General features: G+C 44.9%; 6 non-coding genes across 6 annotated transcripts; all 6 read right to left on the bottom strand.

Annotated features, from left to right (window-relative positions):
* Positions 1-1921: 1921 nt before the first annotated feature.
* Positions 1922-2112, bottom strand: LOC130320872 (U2 spliceosomal RNA). Its single transcript, XR_008866693.1, has one exon. It is a non-coding gene; the product is annotated as a U2 spliceosomal RNA (small nuclear RNA).
* A 2084-nt stretch (positions 2113-4196) lies between these two features.
* On the bottom strand, positions 4197-4387 carry LOC130320871 (U2 spliceosomal RNA). Its single transcript, XR_008866692.1, has one exon. It is a non-coding gene; the product is annotated as a U2 spliceosomal RNA (small nuclear RNA).
* Positions 4388-6482: 2095 nt separating this feature from the next.
* LOC130320870 (U2 spliceosomal RNA) lies at positions 6483-6673 on the bottom strand. The gene has a single exon (XR_008866691.1). It is a non-coding gene; the product is annotated as a U2 spliceosomal RNA (small nuclear RNA).
* Positions 6674-8761: 2088 nt separating this feature from the next.
* On the bottom strand, positions 8762-8952 carry LOC130320868 (U2 spliceosomal RNA). The gene has a single exon (XR_008866690.1). It is a non-coding gene; the product is annotated as a U2 spliceosomal RNA (small nuclear RNA).
* A 2087-nt stretch (positions 8953-11039) lies between these two features.
* Positions 11040-11230, bottom strand: LOC130320867 (U2 spliceosomal RNA). The gene has a single exon (XR_008866689.1). It is a non-coding gene; the product is annotated as a U2 spliceosomal RNA (small nuclear RNA).
* A 2079-nt stretch (positions 11231-13309) lies between these two features.
* Positions 13310-13495, bottom strand: LOC130320805 (U2 spliceosomal RNA). The gene has a single exon (XR_008866651.1). It is a non-coding gene; the product is annotated as a U2 spliceosomal RNA (small nuclear RNA).
* Positions 13496-17595: the final 4100 nt, after the last annotated feature.

The raw sequence follows: 17595 nt of genomic DNA, 5'->3' as shown, positions 1-17595 counted from the left end.
ACGGTGCCTTTTTAAATGCAATCCATAACCCGGATTTGCCAGGAACCCTTCTTTTTCCTCCTACTTGCATGTGACACTGGGCTTAGGATCTGCATAGGAAACACACACACAAGCACACACCTACCTTTGTTGCCTGCAGATGCCTCCTTGGCTGTCCCCAAACGGTATCAAACCAACACCCACGGGAAGCTGTAAGCATAGAGGACATGCCTGCACCCCATTGGACTTACCTGTGTGGGTTAAACCCGGGTTATTTGACAACCTATGGCGGTGATGGTTCTGCTCAGGCAGAGCAGTGCTGATGCTCCTCATAAAGCTGTCGCTGCTGTGAAGGTTCTAGGTGACATCACAAATCCCTATGGTTACATACACAACAAAGCTGGGTTGTTGTTGTTTACACTCTGCAAGGCCTGTGGAAGTGAGTGACATCATAGCACTGTAGTTCTGAGGGTTCTAGATGGATGCAACAATCTCCTGTTGCTTCTATGAAGGCCATAATAGACGACATCACCAAACAGCTCCATAGTCACATACACAGCAAAGGAGAGATGTTGTTTACACCTAGTGATGTCAGTGGTATTGAGTGACATCACAGCACAGTGCTAAGGCTCCTGGGCCTGGACACAGCAGCGGCTGCAATATCTCAACGGAGAATACGTTTATATATATGTGTGTGTGTGCGCGTATATATATATATATATGTATATATATATATATATATATATATATATATATATATATATATATATATATTTCTCCGCCGAAATCACTTTTAAACCCATTTCCACCTTTTTTTCCCTTCTCTTCCTCTTATTTTTTTTTCACGTTTTTTCACGTTTTTCTCCTTTTCGCCTCTTTTCTGGGCGTATTATTCTTCTTTTTCTTCTTTTTTTTCGTCTAATGCATACCCCATCAGTGCAGCAATGCTTATTCAATACCGCCAGCAGATGGAGACACTGGGGGATAATTTTCTAAGGATTTATACTGATTTTTCCTGTCTGAATTTGTCGCACAGAAAGTTGCAGGCCAAATATGTGTGACATTTCTGCGACTTTAGCTTCTAGAGCATTTTTACAACATTATACATAGGTGCTGAATACATAAAAAGCGACTGTTCAGCGACAGACAAGTCGCATCAGCTGAAAGTAGGCCAGAATGTCAGTCCATGTTGGAGCAGGTTTAGATACAGTCTAAAGTATAGATCTCAAAGTCTGTGCACAGAATTTAGCAAGGGCCTCGCACCTTCTGATGCATCAGGTAGGTGCACAATAGCATAGCCTAACCCTCTGTACTTTGGTCTATATTGATGCGGGACATAGACAGCCAGCTGATGACCAATCCATTAGTGCAATGGATGGCTGGAAGCATTTGTCTTTGCCTTTGCAATACCACAGAAGCAATGCATGGTCAATGTACAGCAATGACACACCTGTGTGAACAGCCAGGAGACCCCCCCCCCCCCCCATGTTATGTTACATAGTTACATAGTTAGTACGGTCGAAAAAAGACATATGTCCATCAAGTTCAACCAGGGAATTAAGGGGTAGGGGTGTGGCGCGATATTGGGGAAGGGATGAGATTTTATATTTCTTCATAAGCATTAATCTTATTTTGTCAATTAGGAACATTCAGCACCCACCCGCTATCAAGGCAGCTGCCTATCATGTCATTCCCTACCTGCACAGGTGTGCTGGCTACTCAAATGATCCAATTAAGGAGGCCATTTAGTCAGCAGCAGCAGAAGTCCTGTGCCTGGACGCTCCAACAGCGGCCAGACACAAGCAGAAGCAGAAGCAGCAGCAGCAGCACCACCTTTTGTTTTTTGGCTGCAGCAGCAGCAAGGCCCACAGGGCTGGCTAGCTGGCTAGCCAGCAAGCAGGTAGCAATGAAAGTAGGAATCTTTCTTTTTAACCCTGTAAGGGGGTGGTGCACTGTACCCGAAGATACTGCCATATCGGGTCAATGCATAGGGCGACGGAAGCAAGCTTCGAAATCGGCCCCCGTTCTCAAAAATCCATTTAATATATGGTCCCCAGATAGGGGACGTATCAGATATTAAACTGATAAGAACAGATACTACACTTGATCTTAGCCAAAAGGCCGAGAAGCGATAACCGTGAAAGGGGCGGGCCCAACAAGGTGCCCTTCATGGGCACTATCACTGCTTGCTGTCAGGGAGGCTGCCAGACAATTTTCCATGCACACTCTGGGCTGGGGGGCAGTCAACCACCAGTACACACAGCAGAACCTAAACCCATACCATTATTGCTAAGCAGCAAGACAGGGGCCCATTGCACTCCCACGGGGCCTTTTTAAATGCAATCCATAACCCGGATTTGCCAGGAACCCTTCTTACTCCTCCTACTTGCATGTGACACTGGGCTTAGGATCTGCATAGGAAACACACACACAAGCACACACCTACCTTTGTTGCCTGCAGATGCCTCCTTGGCTGTCCCCAAACGGTATCAAACCAACACCCACGGGAAGCTGTAAGCATAGAGGACATGCCTGCACCCCATTGGACTTACCTGTGTGGGTTAAACCCGGGTTATTTGACAACCTATGGCGGTGATGGTTCTGCTCAGGCAGAGCAGTGCTGATGCTCCTCATAAAGCTGTCGCTGCTGTGAAGGTTCTAGGTGACATCACAAATCCCTATGGTTACATACACAACAAAGCTGGGTTGTTGTTGTTTACACTCTGCAAGGCCTGTGGAAGTGAGTGACATCATAGCACTGTAGTTCTGAGGGTTCTAGATGGATGCAACAATCTCCTGTTGCTTCTATGAAGGCCATAATAGACGACATCACCAAACAGCTCCATAGTCACATACACAGCAAAGGAGAGATGTTGTTTACACCTAGTGATGTCAGTGGTATTGAGTGACATCACAGCACAGTGCTAAGGCTCCTGGGCCTGGACACAGCAGCGGCTGCAATATCTCAACGGAGAATACGTTTATATATATGTGTGTGTGTGCGCGTATATATATATATATATATATATATATATATATATATATATTTCTCCGCCGAAATCACTTTTAAACCCATTTCCACCTTTTTTTCCCTTCTCTTCCTCTTACTTTTTTTTCAAGTTTTTTTACGTTTTTCTCCTTTTCGCCTCTTTTCTGGGCGTATTATTCTTCTTTTTCTTCTTTTTTTTCGTCTAATGCATACGCCATCAGTGCAGCAATGCTTATTCAATACCGCCAGCAGATGGAGACACTGGGGGATAATTTTCTAAGGATTTATACTGATTTTTCCTGTCTGAATTTGTCGCACAGAAAATTGCAGGCCAAATATGTGTGACATTTCTGCGACTTTAGCTTCTAGAGCATTTTTACAACATTATACATAGGTGCTGAATACATAAAAAGCGACTGTTCAGCGACAGACAAGTCGCATCGGCTGAAAGTAGGCCAGAATGTCAGTCCATGTTGGAGCAGGTTTAGATACAGTCTAAAGTATAGATCTCAAAGTCTGTGCACAGAATTTAGCAAGGGCCTCGCACCTTCTGATGCATCAGGTAGGTGCACAATAGCATAGCCTAACCCTCTGTACTTTGGTCTATATTGATGCGGGACATAGACAGCCAGCTGATGACCAATCCATTAGTGCAATGGATGGCTGGAAGCATTTGTCTTTGCCTTTGCAATACCACAGAAGCAATGCATGGTCAATGTACAGCAATGACACACCTGTGTGAACAGCCAGGAGACCCCCCTCCCCATGTTATGTTACATAGTTACATAGTTAGTACGGTCGAAAAAAGACATATGTCCATCAAGTTCAACCAGGGAATTAAGGGGTAGGGGTGTGGCGCGATATTGGGGAAGGGATGAGATTTTATATTTCTTCATAAGCATTAATCTTATTTTGTCAATTAGGAACATTCAGCACCCACCCGCTATCAAGGCAGCTGCCTATCATGTCATGCCCTACCTGCACAGGTGTGCTGGCTACTCAAATGATCCAATTAAGGAGGCCATTTAGTCAGCAGCAGCAGAAGTCCTGTGCCTGGACGCTCCAACAGCGGCCAGACACAAGCAGAAGCAGAAGCAGCAGAAGCAGCAGCAGCACCACCTTTTGTTTTTTGGCTGCAGCAGCAGCAAGGCCCACAGGGCTGGCTAGCTGGCTAGCCAGCAAGCAGGTAGCAATGAAAGTAGGAATCTTTCTTTTTAACCCTGTAAGGGGGTGGTGCACTGTACCCGAAGATACTGCCATATCGGGTCAATGCATAGGGCGACGGAAGCAAGCTTCGAAATCGGCCCCCGTTCTCAAAAATCCATTTAATATATGGTCCCCAGATAGGGGACGTATCAGATATTAAACTGATAAGAACAGATACTACACTTGATCTTAGCCAAAAGGCCGAGAAGCGATAACCGTGAAAGGGGCGGGCCCAACAAGGTGCCCTTCATGGGCACTATCACTGCTTGCTGTCAGGGAGGCTGCCAGACAATTTTCCATGCACACTCTGGGCTGGGGGGCAGTCAACCACCAGTACACACAGCAGAACCTAAACCCATACCATTATTGCTAAGCAGCAAGACAGGGGCCCATTGCACTCCCACGGTGCCTTTTTAAATGCAATCCATAACCCGGATTTGCCAGGAACCCTTCTTACTCCTCCTACTTGCATGTGACACTGGGCTTAGGATCTGCATAGGAAACACACACACAAGCACACACCTACCTTTGTTGCCTGCAGATGCCTCCTTGGCTGTCCCCAAACGGTATCAAACCAACACCCACGGGAAGCTGTAAGCATAGAGGACATGCCTGCACCCCATTGGACTTACCTGTGTGGGTTAAACCCGGGTTATTTGACAACCTATGGCGGTGATGGTTCTGCTCAGGCAGAGCAGTGCTGATGCTCCTCATAAAGCTGTCGCTGCTGTGAAGGTTCTAGGTGACATCACAAATCCCTATGGTTACATACACAACAAAGCTGGGTTGTTGTTGTTTACACTCTGCAAGGCCTGTGGAAGTGAGTGACATCATAGCACTGTAGTTCTGAGGGTTCTAGATGGATGCAACAATCTCCTGTTGCTTCTATGAAGGCCATAATAGACGACATCACCAAACAGCTCCATAGTCACATACACAGCAAAGGAGAGATGTTGTTTACACCTAGTGATGTCAGTGGTATTGAGTGACATCACAGCACAGTGCTAAGGCTCCTGGGCCTGGACACAGCAGCGGCTGCAATATCTCAACGGAGAATACGTTTATATATATATGTGTGTGTGTGCGCGTATATATATATATATATATATATATATATATATATATATATATATTTCTCCGCCGAAATCACTTTTAAACCCATTTCCACCTTTTTTTCCCTTCTCTTCCTCTTACTTTTTTTTCACGTTTTTTTACGTTTTTCTCCTTTTCGCCTCTTTTCTGGGCGTATTATTCTTCTTTTTCTTCTTTTTTTTCGTCTAATGCATACCCCATCAGTGCAGCAATGCTTATTCAATACCGCCAGCAGATGGAGACACTGGGGGATAATTTTCTAAGGATTTATACTGATTTTTCCTGTCTGAATTTGTCGCACAGAAAGTTGCAGGCCAAATATGTGTGACATTTCTGCGACTTTAGCTTCTAGAGCATTTTTACAACATTATACATAGGTGCTGAATACATAAAAAGCGACTGTTCAGCGACAGACAAGTCGCATCGGCTGAAAGTAGGCCAGAATGTCAGTCCATGTTGGAGCAGGTTTAGATACAGTCTAAAGTATAGATCTCAAAGTCTGTGCACAGAATTTAGCAAGGGCCTCGCACCTTCTGATGCATCAGGTAGGTGCACAATAGCATAGCCTAACCCTCTGTACTTTGGTCTATATTGATGCGGGACATAGACAGCCAGCTGATGACCAATCCATTAGTGCAATGGATGGCTGGAAGCATTTGTCTTTGCCTTTGCAATACCACAGAAGCAATGCATGGTCAATGTACAGCAATGACACACCTGTGTGAACAGCCAGGAGACCCCCCCCCCCCCCCCATGTTATGTTACATAGTTACATAGTTAGTACGGTCGAAAAAAGACATATGTCCATCAAGTTCAACCAGGGAATTAAGGGGTAGGGGTGTGGCGCGATATTGGGGAAGGGATGAGATTTTATATTTCTTCATAAGCATTAATCTTATTTTGTCAATTAGGAACATTCAGCACCCACCCGCTATCAAGGCAGCTGCCTATCATGTCATGCCCTACCTGCACAGGTGTGCTGGCTACTCAAATGATCCAATTAAGGAGGCCATTTAGTCAGCAGCAGCAGAAGTCCTGTGCCTGGACGCTCCAACAGCGGCCAGACACAAGCAGAAGCAGAAGCAGCAGAAGCAGCAGCAGCACCACCTTTTGTTTTTTGGCTGCAGCAGCAGCAAGGCCCACAGGGCTGGCTAGCTGGCTAGCCAGCAAGCAGGTAGCAATGAAAGTAGGAATCTTTCTTTTTAACCCTGTAAGGGGGTGGTGCACTGTACCCGAAGATACTGCCATATCGGGTCAATGCATAGGGCGACGGAAGCAAGCTTCGAAATCGGCCCCCGTTCTCAAAAATCCATTTAATATATGGTCCCCAGATAGGGGACGTATCAGATATTAAACTGATAAGAACAGATACTACACTTGATCTTAGCCAAAAGGCCGAGAAGCGATAACCGTGAAAGGGGCGGGCCCAACAAGGTGCCCTTCATGGGCACTATCACTGCTTGCTGTCAGGGAGGCTGCCAGACAATTTTCCATGCACACTCTGGGCTGGGGGGCAGTCAACCACCAGTACACACAGCAGAACCTAAACCCATACCATTATTGCTAAGCAGCAAGACAGGGGCCCATTGCACTCCCACGGGGCCTTTTTAAATGCAATCCATAACCCGGATTTGCCAGGAACCCTTCTTACTCCTCCTACTTGCATGTGACACTGGGCTTAGGATCTGCATAGGAAACACACACACAAGCACACACCTACCTTTGTTGCCTGCAGATGCCTCCTTGGCTGTCCCCAAACGGTATCAAACCAACACCCACGGGAAGCTGTAAGCATAGAGGACATGCCTGCACCCCATTGGACTTACCTGTGTGGGTTAAACCCGGGTTATTTGACAACCTATGGCGGTGATGGTTCTGCTCAGGCAGAGCAGTGCTGATGCTCCTCATAAAGCTGTCGCTGCTGTGAAGGTTCTAGGTGACATCACAAATCCCTATGGTTACATACACAACAAAGCTGGGTTGTTGTTGTTTACACTCTGCAAGGCCTGTGGAAGTGAGTGACATCATAGCACTGTAGTTCTGAGGGTTCTAGATGGATGCAACAATCTCCTGTTGCTTCTATGAAGGCCATAATAGACGACATCACCAAACAGCTCCATAGTCACATACACAGCAAAGGAGAGATGTTGTTTACACCTAGTGATGTCAGTGGTATTGAGTGACATCACAGCACAGTGCCAAGGCTCCTGGGCCTGGACACAGCAGCGGCTGCAATATCTCAACGGAGAATACGTTTATATATATGTGTGTGTGTGCGCGTATATATATATATATATATATATATATATATATATATATATATATTTCTCCGCCGAAATCACTTTTAAACCCATTTCCACCTTTTTTTCCCTTCTCTTCCTCTTACTTTTTTTTCACGTTTTTTTACGTTTTTCTCCTTTTCGCCTCTTTTCTGGGCGTATTATTCTTCTTTTTCTTCTTTTTTTTCGTCTAATGCATACCCCATCAGTGCAGCAATGCTTATTCAATACCGCCAGCAGATGGAGACACTGGGGGATAATTTTCTAAGGATTTATACTGATTTTTCCTGTCTGAATTTGTCGCACAGAAAGTTGCAGGCCAAATATGTGTGACATTTCTGCGACTTTAGCTTCTAGAGCATTTTTACAACATTATACATAGGTGCTGAATACATAAAAAGCGACTGTTCAGCGACAGACAAGTCGCATCGGCTGAAAGTAGGCCAGAATGTCAGTCCATGTTGGAGCAGGTTTAGATACAGTCTAAAGTATAGATCTCAAAGTCTGTGCACAGAATTTAGCAAGGGCCTCGCACCTTCTGATGCATCAGGTAGGTGCACAATAGCATAGCCTAACCCTCTGTACTTTGGTCTATATTGATGCGGGACATAGACAGCCAGCTGATGACCAATCCATTAGTGCAATGGATGGCTGGAAGCATTTGTCTTTGCCTTTGCAATACCACAGAAGCAATGCATGGTCAATGTACAGCAATGACACACCTGTGTGAACAGCCAGGAGACCCCCCCCATGTTATGTTACATAGTTACATAGTTAGTACGGTCGAAAAAAGACATATGTCCATCAAGTTCAACCAGGGAATTAAGGGGTAGGGGTGTGGCGCGATATTGGGGAAGGGATGAGATTTTATATTTCTTCATAAGCATTAATCTTATTTTGTCAATTAGGAACATTCAGCACCCACCCGCTATCAAGGCAGCTGCCTATCATGTCATGCCCTACCTGCACAGGTGTGCTGGCTACTCAAATGATCCAATTAAGGAGGCCATTTAGTCAGCAGCAGCAGAAGTCCTGTGCCTGGACGCTCCAACAGCGGCCAGACACAAGCAGAAGCAGAAGCAGCAGAAGCAGCAGCAGCAGCACCACCTTTTGTTTTTTGGCTGCAGCAGCAGCAAGGCCCACAGGGCTGGCTAGCTGGCTAGCCAGCAAGCAGGTAGCAATGAAAGTAGGAATCTTTCTTTTTAACCCTGTAAGGGGGTGGTGCACTGTACCCGAAGATACTGCCATATCGGGTCAATGCATAGGGCGACGGAAGCAAGCTTCGAAATCGGCCCCCGTTCTCAAAAATCCATTTAATATATGGTCCCCAGATAGGGGACGTATCAGATATTAAACTGATAAGAACAGATACTACACTTGATCTTAGCCAAAAGGCCGAGAAGCGATAACCGTGAAAGGGGCGGGCCCAACAAGGTGCCCTTCATGGGCACTATCACTGCTTGCTGTCAGGGAGGCTGCCAGACAATTTTCCATGCACACTCTGGGCTGGGGGGCAGTCAACCACCAGTACACACAGCAGAACCTAAACCCATACCATTATTGCTAAGCAGCAAGACAGGGGCCCATTGCACTCCCACGGGGCCTTTTTAAATGCAATCCATAACCCGGATTTGCCAGGAACCCTTCTTACTCCTCCTACTTGCATGTGACACTGGGCTTAGGATCTGCATAGGAAACACACACACAAGCACACACCTACCTTTGTTGCCTGCAGATGCCTCCTTGGCTGTCCCCAAACGGTATCAAACCAACACCCACGGGAAGCTGTAAGCATAGAGGACATGCCTGCACCCCATTGGACTTACCTGTGTGGGTTAAACCCGGGTTATTTGACAACCTATGGCGGTGATGGTTCTGCTCAGGCAGAGCAGTGCTGATGCTCCTCATAAAGCTGTCGCTGCTGTGAAGGTTCTAGGTGACATCACAAATCCCTATGGTTACATACACAACAAAGCTGGGTTGTTGTTGTTTACACTCTGCAAGGCCTGTGGAAGTGAGTGACATCATAGCACTGTAGTTCTGAGGGTTCTAGATGGATGCAACAATCTCCTGTTGCTTCTATGAAGGCCATAATAGACGACATCACCAAACAGCTCCATAGTCACATACACAGCAAAGGAGAGATGTTGTTTACACCTAGTGATGTCAGTGGTATTGAGTGACATCACAGCACAGTGCTAAGGCTCCTGGGCCTGGACACAGCAGCGGCTGCAATATCTCAACGGAGAATACGTTTATATATATATGTGTGTGTGTGCGCGTATATATATATATATATATATATATATATATATATATATATATATTTCTCCGCCGAAATCACTTTTAAACCCATTTCCACCTTTTTTTCCCTTCTCTTCCTCTTACTTTTTTTTCACGTTTTTTTACGTTTTTCTCCTTTTCGCCTCTTTTCTGGGCGTATTATTCTTCTTTTTCTTCTTTTTTTTCGTCTAATGCATACCCCATCAGTGCAGCAATGCTTATTCAATACCGCCAGCAGATGGAGACACTGGGGGATAATTTTCTAAGGATTTATACTGATTTTTCCTGTCTGAATTTGTCGCACAGAAAGTTGCAGGCCAAATATGTGTGACATTTCTGCGACTTTAGCTTCTAGAGCATTTTTACAACATTATACATAGGTGCTGAATACATAAAAAGCGACTGTTCAGCGACAGACAAGTCGCATCGGCTGAAAGTAGGCCAGAATGTCAGTCCATGTTGGAGCAGGTTTAGATACAGTCTAAAGTATAGATCTCAAAGTCTGTGCACAGAATTTAGCAAGGGCCTCGCACCTTCTGATGCATCAGGTAGGTGCACAATAGCATAGCCTAACCCTCTGTACTTTGGTCTATATTGATGCGGGACATAGACAGCCAGCTGATGACCAATCCATTAGTGCAATGGATGGCTGGAAGCATTTGTCTTTGCCTTTGCAATACCACAGAAGCAATGCATGGTCAATGTACAGCAATGACACACCTGTGTGAACAGCCAGGAGACCCCCCCCATGTTATGTTACATAGTTACATAGTTAGTACGGTCGAAAAAAGACATATGTCCATCAAGTTCAACCAGGGAATTAAGGGGTAGGGGTGTGGCGCGATATTGGGGAAGGGATGAGATTTTATATTTCTTCATAAGCATTAATCTTATTTTGTCAATTAGGAACATTCAGCACCCACCCGCTATCAAGGCAGCTGCCTATCATGTCATGCCCTACCTGCACAGGTGTGCTGGCTACTCAAATGATCCAATTAAGGAGGCCATTTAGTCAGCAGCAGCAGAAGTCCTGTGCCTGGACGCTCCAACAGCGGCCAGACACAAGCAGAAGCAGAAGCAGCAGAAGCAGCAGCAGCACCACCTTTTGTTTTTTGGCTGCAGCAGCAGCAAGGCCCACAGGGCTGGCTAGCTGGCTAGCCAGCAAGCAGGTAGCAATGAAAGTAGGAATCTTTCTTTTTAACCCTGTAAGGGGGTGGTGCACTGTACCCGAAGATACTGCCATATCGGGTCAATGCATAGGGCGACGGAAGCAAGCTTCGAAATCGGCCCCCGTTCTCAAAAATCCATTTAATATATGGTCCCCAGATAGGGGACGTATCAGATATTAAACTGATAAGAACAGATACTACACTTGATCTTAGCCAAAAGGCCGAGAAGCGATAACCGTGAAAGGGGCGGGCCCAACAAGGTGCCCTTCATGGGCACTATCACTGCTTGCTGTCAGGGAGGCTGCCAGACAATTTTCCATGCACACTCTGGGCTGGGGGGCAGTCAACCACCAGTACACACAGCAGAACCTAAACCCATACCATTATTGCTAAGCAGCAAGACAGGGGCCCATTGCACTCCCACGGGGCCTTTTTAAATGCAATCCATAACCCGGATTTGCCAGGAACCCTTCTTACTCCTCCTACTTGCATGTGACACTGGGCTTAGGATCTGCATAGGAAACACACACACAAGCACACACCTACCTTTGTTGCCTGCAGATGCCTCCTTGGCTGTCCCCAAACGGTATCAAACCAACACCCACGGGAAGCTGTAAGCATAGAGGACATGCCTGCACCCCATTGGACTTACCTGTGTGGGTTAAACCCGGGTTATTTGACAACCTATGGCGGTGATGGTTCTGCTCAGGCAGAGCAGTGCTGATGCTCCTCATAAAGCTGTCGCTGCTGTGAAGGTTCTAGGTGACATCACAAATCCCTATGGTTACATACACAACAAAGCTGGGTTGTTGTTGTTTACACTCTGCAAGGCCTGTGGAAGTGAGTGACATCATAGCACTGTAGTTCTGAGGGTTCTAGATGGATGCAACAATCTCCTGTTGCTTCTATGAAGGCCATAATAGACGACATCACCAAACAGCTCCATAGTCACATACACAGCAAAGGAGAGATGTTGTTTACACCTAGTGATGTCAGTGGTATTGAGTGACATCACAGCACAGTGCTAAGGCTCCTGGGCCTGGACACAGCAGCGGCTGCAATATCTCAACGGAGAATACGTTTATATATATGTGTGTGTGTGCGCGTATATATATATATATATATATATATATATATATATATATTTCTCCGCCGAAATCACTTTTAAACCCATTTCCACCTTTTTTTCCCTTCTCTTCCTCTTACTTTTTTTTCACGTTTTTTTACGTTTTTCTCCTTTTCGCCTCTTTTCTGGGCGTATTATTCTTCTTTTTCTTCTTTTTTTTCGTCTAATGCATACCCCATCAGTGCAGCAATGCTTATTCAATACCGCCAGCAGATGGAGACACTGGGGGATAATTAAGGATTTATACTGATTTTTCCTGTCTGAATTTGTCGCACAGAAAGTTGCAGGCCAAATATGTGTGACATTTCTGCGACTTTAGCTTCTAGAGCATTTTTACAACATTATACATAGGTGCTGAATACATAAAAAGCGACTGTTCAGCGACAGACAAGTCGCATCGGCTGAAAGTAGGCCAGAATGTCAGTCCATGTTGGAGCAGGTTTAGATACAGTCTAAAGTATAGATCTCAAAGTCTGTGCACAGAATTTAGCAAGGGCCTCGCACCTTCTGATGCATCAGGTAGGTGCACAATAGCATAGCCTAACCCTCTGTACTTTGGTCTATATTGATGCGGGACATAGACAGCCAGCTGATGACCAATCCATTAGTGCAATGGATGGCTGGAAGCATTTGTCTTTGCCTTTGCAATACCACAGAAGCAATGCATGGTCAATGTACAGCAATGACACACCTGTGTGAACAGCCAGGAGACCCCCCCCCCCCATGTTATGTTACATAGTTACATAGTTAGTACGGTCGAAAAAAGACATATGTCCATCAAGTTCAACCAGGGAATTAAGGGGTAGGGGTGTGGCGCGATATTGGGGAAGGGATGAGATTTTATATTTCTTCATAAGCATTAATCTTATTTTGTCAATTAGGAACATTCAGCACCCACCCGCTATCAAGGCAGCTGCCTATCATGTCATGCCCTACCTGCACAGGTGTGCTGGCTACTCAAATGATCCAATTAAGGAGGCCATTTAGTCAGCAGCAGCAGAAGTCCTGTGCCTGGACGCTCCAACAGCGGCCAGACACAAGCAGAAGCAGAAGCAGCAGAAGCAGCAGCAGCACCACCTTTTGTTTTTTGGCTGCAGCAGCAGCAAGGCCCACAGGGCTGGCTAGCTGGCTAGCCAGCAAGCAGGTAGCAATGAAAGTAGGAATCTTTCTTTTTAACCCTGTAAGGGGGTGGTGCACTGTACCCGAAGATACTGCCATATCGGGTCAATGCATAGGGCGACGGAAGCAAGCTTCGAAATCGGCCCCCGTTCTCAAAAATCCATTTAATATATGGTCCCCAGATAGGGGACGTATCAGATATTAAACTGATAAGAACAGATAAGGTTTCAACAAAATTTTATTGAATAAATAAGAAACCATACAAAATTTAAAATGCAAAATAATAAAAGGTTCACAAAAGTTTTAAAATACAAATAATAAAACCAGTAATAAAAGGAGAAAAAATAAAAATGGCAGGATAAAACATTATACAAATGTCATAAAAACTGATTATACTGTTATTTCGTTCCATAGAGGCAGACACCACATGGATGCTGCCTCGCTGGCCCCCAACTGTTTCTTGTCTCTTAGGTAATAGATGTACATCTCACTCAGGGCCAGCTTTATACAGTTTTTAACATCAATAAAATCATGTTTAAAAAGTAAGATGTTCCTAACTTTCCAGATGGCATTTTTAAAACAATTAATAATCATCCAGCAGATCATCTGCTGTTTAAAATTGGGGCAGTTAAAAAGACCGTAAAAGACACATTCGTGATTAAAATCTTTTAGGCCGCAGGCCCACTTCAAAAGTGGGCCTACCTTCCTCCAAAGCTCCCGTGCAAAAGGGCAGTTCCAAAATATGTGCAGCACCGTTTCGTCCACTCCGCAGCCATCTCTCGGGCACTTGGCTCTCGCCACCAGTCCTCGCCTGTGCTGAAACTCACGAGTAGGGAGGCACTGGTGGACGATTGCCCAGGCAAGATCCCTGTGTACATTCGCCAGAAACTTCCCGTACACGTTCCGCCATACCTTTTTGGATCTTGCCTGTGTGAAATTGGACACTGCCAGGGTAACCTCACTCCGCCTGAGGACCTTTGATACCTTTCTCTGGTCCCCCAGTATGTCAGGCTCCAAATCTTGGAGACCTAGGAGCCTGACTGTCTTTTCCAACACCACATAATGTTTTGGGGGACACAGAAGCACCGGAGCGTTCAGAGGGATGCGCAACCATCTTTTAAAAACCATGCCCGCAGCGTACCTTAAAAAGCAGCTAAAAATGCCATCGGATTTAATAATTTTAAAACAGAAACAGAAATACTTTATGTAAAAGAAAGTAAAAAGGTTAGGAACATCTTTCCCGCCATTATCTTTACTTTTGTACATAAAATCACGCTTTAATTTCTCCATTTTTGAACCCCATAAAAAAGTAAAAACAATTCTAGTTACTTTTTTAATGTATAAAATAGATGGAGGAAATACCATGGCAATGTATAGCATAATAGGGAGTAAAACCATCTTTATTATTAAAATCTTCCCCTCCATGGTAAGGTTTCTAAGATTCCACATTAAAATCTTCTTCTCCATCTTAGCTATAGCTGAATCCCAGTTAGGGCTCCCATCATTGACCTGGTTAAAAACAATACCTAAAACTTTAATTTGATCCTGTTGCATTGTGACTCCTGGGGTGATGGATGAATCCCAGGAGCCAATATAAAAACAGTCACATTTATCTGTGTTTAGCTTAAAACCAGAGACCTCGCAGAAATAGCTGGTGTTCCTCAATGCCCCCCTCATGGATGGAGAGTCCGGGCACAGTATGGTGACATCATCCATGTACCCCAACACCTTTAGATGGGTCCCTCCTCCACCAGGTATCGGTACGCCTCTTACTACCCGGTCTTTTCTGAGGAGGGCCATCAGTGGTTCGATTGCGCAAATAAAAAGGAGTGGGGACAGGGGGCAGCCCTGTTTGACACCTGATAAAAGAGGAACACCGCTGGTTAAAAAGCCATTAACAGAGACTTGACTAAAACAGGATCGGTATAAAAGCATGATTCGGCTTAAAATCGTTTCAGGCACTGCCATCTTTTTAAGAACTAAAAACAGGTATTCATGGGAGACCCTATCAAAGGCTTTTTCAAAGTCTAAGGATAAAATTGCTACAGTTTGATTTCTATCCTTAAAATACCATAAAACATCTCTTAAAATATTTAGGGATTCAGCTATAGACCTTCCAGGTACCCCACAAACCTGATTTGGGTGAATTAATTTATGAATAAAAGGTTTAAAACGGACAGCTAATAACTTGGCTAAAACTTTATAATCAACATTTAAAAGTGTGATGGGGCGCCAATTTTTTAGCATATCCTTTTCACCCTTTTTAAAAAGTAATGATACAATCCCCCTCCTCCAGGAAGGGGGAAGTTCATTAACAATAAAAGTTTCTTTATACAATAAAACCATATCATCCTTTAAAATATCCCAAAAAGCTAAATAAAATTCGATGGGTAAACCATCTTCCCCAGGGGCCTTCCCACTAGAAAAACTTTTAAAAACAAATAAAAGTTCATCTAAGTTAAGATCACGGGATAAAACCTCCTGGTCTAAAACATCTAGCTTAAAATCAAGGGAATTAAGAACATGTTCTAAAAAGGATGGATTAAGATCTTTCTTATTAAAAAGAAGCTGGTAGAAGTTAAAAACTGCATCTAACATGCCTTTTGGAGTGGATTCACCCTCAAGGTTTTGGATGATATCCCTCCTATTCATCACTTTTTTAAAAAAGAAACGGGAACATTTCTCGCCCTCCTCCAGGTGCTGCACATGTGAGTTAAAAATGATTTGTTTCCCTTTCTTTTCTATGGCATGTTTTATTTCAGTTTTAAGGTTTAAAATATCATTTTCTACATCCATACCAGCTTCTTTCAATTTAAAAAGTACATTTAAACGCATGTTAAGAACATAAAACCACTGTTTTTCCATTTTTGCCTTCTTCTTACCTGCTTTGATAAAAAAAAATCTGATTTTAGATTTGGTGCCCTCCCACCAGTGCAGCATAGGCTCGTGGGGTTTTCTTTGTGATTGCCAGCATTGGTAGGTCCGCACAAACTCCTCTTTTATCTCAGGGTCCTCTAGGAGTGTGGTGTTTAATCTCCAGAGGCCCCTTTTTGCTTTTTGCTCCCCCTCTAGCTCCAGGCCCACCAAGAGGAGCTTATGATCAGAGAAGATATTCTGCTCGAGCGTGCATTTCAGGGGTTTAAAAGCTCTAGAGGAAAAAATAAAATCGATTCTGGAGCTCACTCTTCCATTGGACCATGTGGCGCCTGGGTCCTCCGGCAAGAGATCCTTCCAGCAATCTTTCAAATTAAAATCATCAATAAAATTTTTAAGCAGGTAAGAAGTGCGGTCTTTACGATTAATATCCCCACCCTGCCGGTGTTCCCCATCACGTATGCAGTTAAAATCACCTCCCACCAGCAGGGGGGAAGACCCAACACAAAACAGTGGTAAAATTTCAAATAGTTCTGCCCGCTCCTGTTTATCAGGAGGGGCATACACATTTAAAACACGAATTAAAAGTCCATTAAAATATAGATGAATTAAAAGAGCTCTGCCAGGCACAATCTCAGTTACTGTATGAATAGAAAAGGACTGGCCTCGGCAGAGCAGCCCAACACCCACAGAACGACAGTCATTTGCACCGGACCATATGGATGGGCCCAGCTTCCAGTCTTCTTTTAAGTCTTTATAGTCCATTTTACTAGGGATTCCACATTCTTGTAGCAGGCAAAGGTCAAAGTCACATGTCTCTAGATAAGAAAATAAAGCAGCCCTGCGATCAGGGCTCTTTAAGGACCTCACATTGAGTGAGGCAATTTTTACAGGGATAGGCATAGTTTATGGAGAGTCCGTGCTTGGAGAATCAAAGTCAATAATAAGCTGCGTACCGTCATCCCCCGCCTGCGGGGTCATCAGCTCCTTGATGTTCTGAGGGTCGGAGCTTGAGATCGATGATGCCCCGACCCTGAGCTCGCTCTCGTCCGAACTACGGCACGCCGCTTTCCTTTGAATGTCTTCCTCTTCTTCTTCTCTTTGTCTTTTAAATGTCACACTGCTGTCCATATCCTCTGTGTTGCTCTCACTCGATGTAATCTCTGGCCCCCGGCTGATGGATCTGCGTCTTCTTTCATCATTTGACGACTGGAACTGCTGCACAGGGGCCTGTGAGGCCTCTTTTCCGGAACCTTTGCCGCTACCTTGGGAAGTTTTCATCGCTTGTTCCCCAGCAAGCGTTGCTGAGGACTGTTGCTCCAACTTCCCCATCGATCGACGATGGCCAGTTTTACCCACCGGGTCCACTGCTGGCGGGGCAGCAAACCCTGGTTTGGCGCCACTTGTCTTCTTGGCCCTGTCCTGTATAGGCGGAGTAACAGGACCGGGCTCAGACCTGGCCACCTGGCTCCCCTTCCG

Source organism: Hyla sarda, unplaced genomic scaffold, assembly GCF_029499605.1.
Source record: "Hyla sarda isolate aHylSar1 unplaced genomic scaffold, aHylSar1.hap1 scaffold_222, whole genome shotgun sequence".
Classification (NCBI taxonomy): Eukaryota; Metazoa; Chordata; class Amphibia; order Anura; family Hylidae; genus Hyla; species Hyla sarda.
This window is presented reverse-complemented; position numbering and strand designations above follow the sequence as displayed.